Genomic DNA, 6,139 nt, shown 5'->3' on the forward strand with positions numbered 1-6,139 from the left:
GTTCAGTCCTCTAGCAACGGTTATTTTATTGCTTGGCACTATGAAAATAATGGATTGTTCTTCGTAAAAAGTGCGTATAATTTGGCGCTTATGCTGAATGTGAGGAAGGAGGATAGTGGACAGTCTAGTAGTGGCACCGATGAGAGGAAGATATGGAATGTCATTTGGAAGGCCAATGTACCTCAGAAGATCCGAATTTTTGCATGGCGTGCAATATCCAACAGCCTAGCGGTACAAGTTAATAGAGTTAAACATCATCAGGCGACTTCACGCAGGTGCTCTATATGTGGATTGGAGAATGAGAGTACCTTTCATGCATTGGTGTCTTGCCCTAAGGCAAGAGCGTTGCATATGGAATTGAGAGGATTGTGGAATATGCCAAGGGAAGAGGTTTTCAATTGCTCAGGGCCCGATCGGTTTCTCATTTTATTGGATCAGCTAACACATCCAGTACGTGAACAAATATTATTCATGTTCTGGAGAGCTTGGCACTTACGCAATGATTTAATCTTTGCTAAGGGGAAAGAGTCTATTTCTAACTCAGCAAGTATTGTGGAAAACTACTGGACGACGTACTCATCCTGCCATTCCAAGACTAAGTTCGCCCCTGGCGTCAAAGGAAAGGGAGTTAAAGATGGGCTAAAATCTCGTGATGCCCCATCGAGAAGTCCTGAGGTATGGCAACCTCTGCCTTCTGGTCATATTAAAATTAACGTGGATGCCAGTTTAGTGGAGAGCAATTGCTCTATTAGTGTGGGGGTTGTTGCCAGAGATTCGGCGGGCAAAGTCATTGTCTCTTCCTGGGATTATATTGGTTTGTGTACCGGCGTTGATGAAGCGGAGCTCCATGCATGTCTCGCTGGCCTTTTATTGGTATCACTCTTCATAAGCATGTTATTTTGGAAACGGGCTGCGCTTTTGTGGCCTCCTTCCTTGCAGATGATAAGCTTGATAGATCATCTCTCGTGGATCTGAAGAAGGAAGCAATAGCCATCACCAAGCTCCTACCAAATTTTAAGCTGGTGAAGATCAATGGACAATCCAATGTGGTAGCTCGCCAAATTGCAAAGTTTAGCTTTGATAATAGGTCAGATGGTTTGCTCTGTAATAGTTTTCGGCCCTTCATGGCAAATTCTGTAAGAAATGATTTTATTCAACTATTTTAAGTTTTAATATATGGGGGGTTTTTCAGAACAAATATTAGTATGGTTTTTCCAAATGTGGTATAGTTATCCAACTAATGAGTTATTTGATAGATCCAGGTAAATCAGTTCCTCTTCGTTTGTGAATAGAAAAATGGGCATGCTTCCCGGGAAATTATTGTTGGACAAACTAAAAAATTGTAGACGATGTGTGGTGCATAGGAAATGAAATGGGGTATAGTTTTCCATAATTGTCATGCTCAAAATGTATACCTAAATTTAGGTATTCAAAAATCTCCGTAACCTTGATAAGAGCATGTAACCTATGCACCACACATCGTCATGTATACCTAAATTCTCAAAGGTTACGGAGATTTTTGAAACATGTCATGTATACATGCTTAAAACAACTAAAGATTTAATTTCACCAACTGAATGGCAATGCTAAATTCATTAGTTTTAATACATGGACTATTAAGAGCCCCACTAATGTCCGTTCCATTGAGATTTATGACCTCCAATGAAACCAATTTGCTGACAGATCCTAGGATACTACCTACGAAATTGTTGTCACTAGGGTTGAGATACTTGAGCTTACTTAATCCTTGGAGACCTAAGGAATCGTTTGCTCCAAACCATCTTCAGAGAAAACAAGAATTTAGCTTTTTGTACAATAAACTAGCCCTGTCATATTTTTTTGGGCATTACCAAATTTTTTGTTCTTTTGCCGCAAACCATTTTCAAGCTTAGTCTGTTATCTAACAACCCCATTATACAGTCTTGTAACTATTTTTGGAATTTACCGGTGCAATAAACTAACTAATCATCCTTTTTACGTGGTTCAATGAACTAACCAAATAAATTTCCTTAGTGCTCTTAGCTAATTTTCGTGTTAGATGCAGTAATTGCAAGACGGGCAACTGTGCATGATGGAACAACTCGAGTGTCGCTTTTTCATGTCCTGGCGTGCTAAAAGTTTCTGCGATCTTCCCACCACCCATCAAGCTACACAGGAGCTTGATGAAGATTGTTGAGGGGGCAAAGAACACAAGTTATACATGAAGTCTGAAAAATCTTGAATATTCAAGTCTAATATTTAAGGTAAACTTAGGAGTTCTCCTAGAGTGTGTGGGTGGGGGACAATTGCCCCCTTTGGCCTCGGTGAAGCTCCGCCACTCAATCTACATCACAATTAAGGGCATGACCAATGCATAGCCCTAGGGTCCGCAGGTAATGTAGGATCGGGTATCAGGAAAACTAGGTTCGGATGGTGTAGCGGTATCCTCGACAGGATGCAGGTGCTTGGAGAGAAAAAGTGTGGTCCAGTCATAAAGCTAAAAAAGTTGAAGTGGAGAGTAGGGATGTATGTGTGGTAAGAGTCTACTTTCTATTCTTTGATAAGGCCCACCAATAGTAACTTACGTTGGTGAGAAAAAATCAATATAGATGCCTCAAGTTACTTTTTGTCATAAAGGATCTATACCATATATGCCACCGTCATACATGCCCTAAGTATTCCATGTGTGACTCCACCGTTGTCTATGAAACAAATCTTGTCATGCTCAATCCACCACCGTCACTTGGGCAAGCATTTCCAAATAAAATGCTTTTGGGCAGCGTAGCTACACTGTGACATGTCCATATCCTAGGCTTCCTACCATTCATGTCCCACATCGTTCAACAGTAATGAAATGCCGCTGGAGACCAACGCGCCGCACGCTGCACCTCTGGTTGAGAGATATCCAAACTAGATCAACTCCTTCGTACCTCGAGCAGGAGTCACGTAATTTTTTTGCCACAAGTTGTCTAATCCAGTGTTCTAAGAAGGTTGACAACCAGTTTAAAAAACCAAAGCAAACTTTCAAATTTGACAATTAGTGGCTGCAAGAGAATGATTACCAATCCTTTGCAAAAAAAAATGCTTGGAACTCTGCTAGAAATAGATGTTTTTCTGCTCGTACAAATAATCTTGTAGGTGCTTTAACGATCTGGTGCAAGAAAAAGAAGCCCATTCAGCAGGAGCTTTGTAGCTTAGAGGAACAAGTTTAATCGCACCAATTGAATGGCAATGTTAAATTGATTAGTTTCAGTGCATGTACTACTAAGAGCCCCACCAATGTCAGTTCCATTGAGATTTCCACTGAAACCAATTTGCTGACAGATCCTAGGATACTCGCTATGAAATTGTTGTAACATCTATACCAATATAAAAAGACCCAAAAGGACAGATCCAATTGATCTCAGCCATCAAACTAAGTTAATCCAACGACCTAGACTGCTCCAATAACGAGCGTTAAACAACATGTAATTAATATCATATCAAATATTACACTAATCACAGAATTAACACACAAATAATAGCATACCTAAAATCCGCGTGCAATTAATATATTACCTAAATATTTAACATACGTTGCACGTGCGCATTTACTAGTTTTTTATAAGATGCAAATATCTAACCAACAGAGATAACCAATTTAGTATTTACATGGTGTATTTAGGGTACATTTTTATATAAATTTTATTTTAAATGTTTAAATGAGTCGGCGAGTGGGGTGGCACTGGCAACTCGTGCATGAAACTTCCGCTCGGGGCCCTTCCTGCATATCCATTGTTTGGTATCCGTTTTAAATTAGTTGACTTGGATTTACCTAGATATGGATGTATCATTTTTTTTCAGAAAAACTTTCAATTTATTCATCTTCAATTATGGCAGTACAACGAACACTAGAAATAAAAATTACATCCAGATCCATAGACCACCTAGCAACGACTACAAGCACTGAAGCGAGCCGAAGACGCGCCCCCATCATCACCCCTCCATCGCCGAAGCCAGGCACAACTTGTTGTAGTAGACAGTCGGGAAGTCGTCGTGCTAAGCCTCCATAGGACCAGCACCCCAGAACAGCAACCGCCGCCGATGAAAAATAACATAGATCAGAAGGATCCAAATCAAAGACACACGAACGTGGACTAACAACGACGAGATCGGAGCAAATCCACCAAAGATAGATCTGCCGGAGACACACCTTCACACGTCCACCAACGATGGTAGACGCACCACCGGAACGGGGACTAGGCGGTGAGACCTTTATTCCATCTACAGGGAGCTGCCGCCGTCTCGCCTTTCTGAGTAGGACACAAACCCTAACAAGATTGAAAAAACGACTAAAAATGGAGCCCTCCCGCCGGCCCTTGCCAGGATCCACCGCGCCTCCATGGCCCTAGGGCCACCGGAGACGAGGCGGACCTGCGCTGGCGCCGGCGAGAGGCACGAACCCTAACTTTCTTTCTTGGAGGAGGCAAAGCCCGGGCTCTAGGTACATGATAGGTTACAACTTTTTCCAATTTGATAGATATGGATGTATCTCACTAAAACGTGTCTAGATATATCCGTATCTTGACAAATCTGAGTCAACTAATTCGGGACGGAGGGAATATTTGGTAGCAAAATGTAGGTACCTACCTAAAAAATATGGGTGCCCATGCAATTTTGGTATGTTGCTGGAGATACGTTTTTAGCCAAAAATACCCATATTTTCTGTTTTTGGGTATTCTAAGAAAATTTGGGTATGCTGTTGTAGATGCTTTTAACTGCTGTTTGTTGGGTTGAGCTGTCTCTCTCGATTTTATTTTATCAAAAACGTCGGTGTACCATGTAACAGCATATGATGGAATAAAAGACTAGTATGTTCAAGCTGGAGAATTCTCAGATCTCCTTTGAGAGAACCAGATACTGTCGCACAAGCTCTTCTACATGATTCATTTCTTGATACGCCCTTACGCGACTTTAGTCGATTCATATATTATTGATCTTTTGAGCTTTAATTAACGGAGTTTGTGATGGTAGTCCGGTGGTGAAATGCAGTCTCTGATGTACTTCTTGCTGTGTATCTCTGGCTGAATGCATGTTGCCATGTTGGCAATAGTTCGACTGGATGCTATGTGTAACAATCTGTTGGACCAAACTCTAGTCAAAGGCTTGCTACCCCGTTCTACTGCCAGCCACTTCCAATATGTTGGCATGTTGGGAATAGTTCGACTGAAGCAGAACTGAATTAATCTGCACAATTTTCAGTCGAATGCTGGTTGATGTTCTGAAAAGAGAGAGCCTCAGCAAGTTCAGAAATTTCGATGATGGGTAGGAAATTACTCGGTAAATTGAAAGAGAAAACCATGATCTAGCTACATTGTGAGGTTCAGACCAATCTAGTACTCTCGGCCTATCGATAACTGAAAATTAAAATTATAACTGACTGCACACAGTCGTCGATCTAGCAGCTGCGGGCGTTCTGAAACTTACATTCCTTGACCATACCTGTCATCAGATTATTATGTCCACAGATGAGGAGGATCCATGCTTGAGTCGCTCCTTAATCCGATGCCTGCTAGCTTCATCCACCTGGGATTTTCTGTTAGGGTCGGTGGCATTGTAGCCCCTGCATGGGCCGTAACCTTCCAGCTCGATTTTCTTCAACCCCACAGCCTGTTCGATGACAAGCCTTATATAGGTTGTCACCTTGTCTTCCTCCTCGAACCCGGACATCTGGAGCAGATTCAAGTTCAGGTGCTTAAAATCCTTGGATGGCTCCCACACCACGTTGGTCTTCTCAGCAATATCCTCAGGAGTTCAGAGACATAAATGTCGAGATCAAGATAACTTCATGCAAGGGCAAAGAAAATAAATACCACATGTCAATTAATCTTGCCACCAGATCCATGCAGGACAATGTAACAACAATTTCAATCAAATATAAGTTTAGGACACTGTAGGGAGTGTTTAGAGGAATTGGCAATGAACTAAATCTTAGGTAAAATACAACACGTGAATATTCTTATAGGATTCATATGAAATTACAGCACTGCTTGTAATAACTGTGATAGATTAGAGTTTGCTGAGTGATTAAAAATCAGATCAACTTCCTGGTATGTTGCTGATGTCGAATATTTTGGAAACAGGACATGCTAGAATAAGTCACAGCCTCTGAAATTCTGAA

The sequence above is a fragment of the Triticum urartu genome, chromosome 6A, assembly GCF_056163025.1.
Source record: "Triticum urartu cultivar PI428250 chromosome 6A, HENAU_Tu73, whole genome shotgun sequence".
NCBI lineage: Eukaryota > Viridiplantae > Streptophyta > Magnoliopsida > Poales > Poaceae > Triticum > Triticum urartu.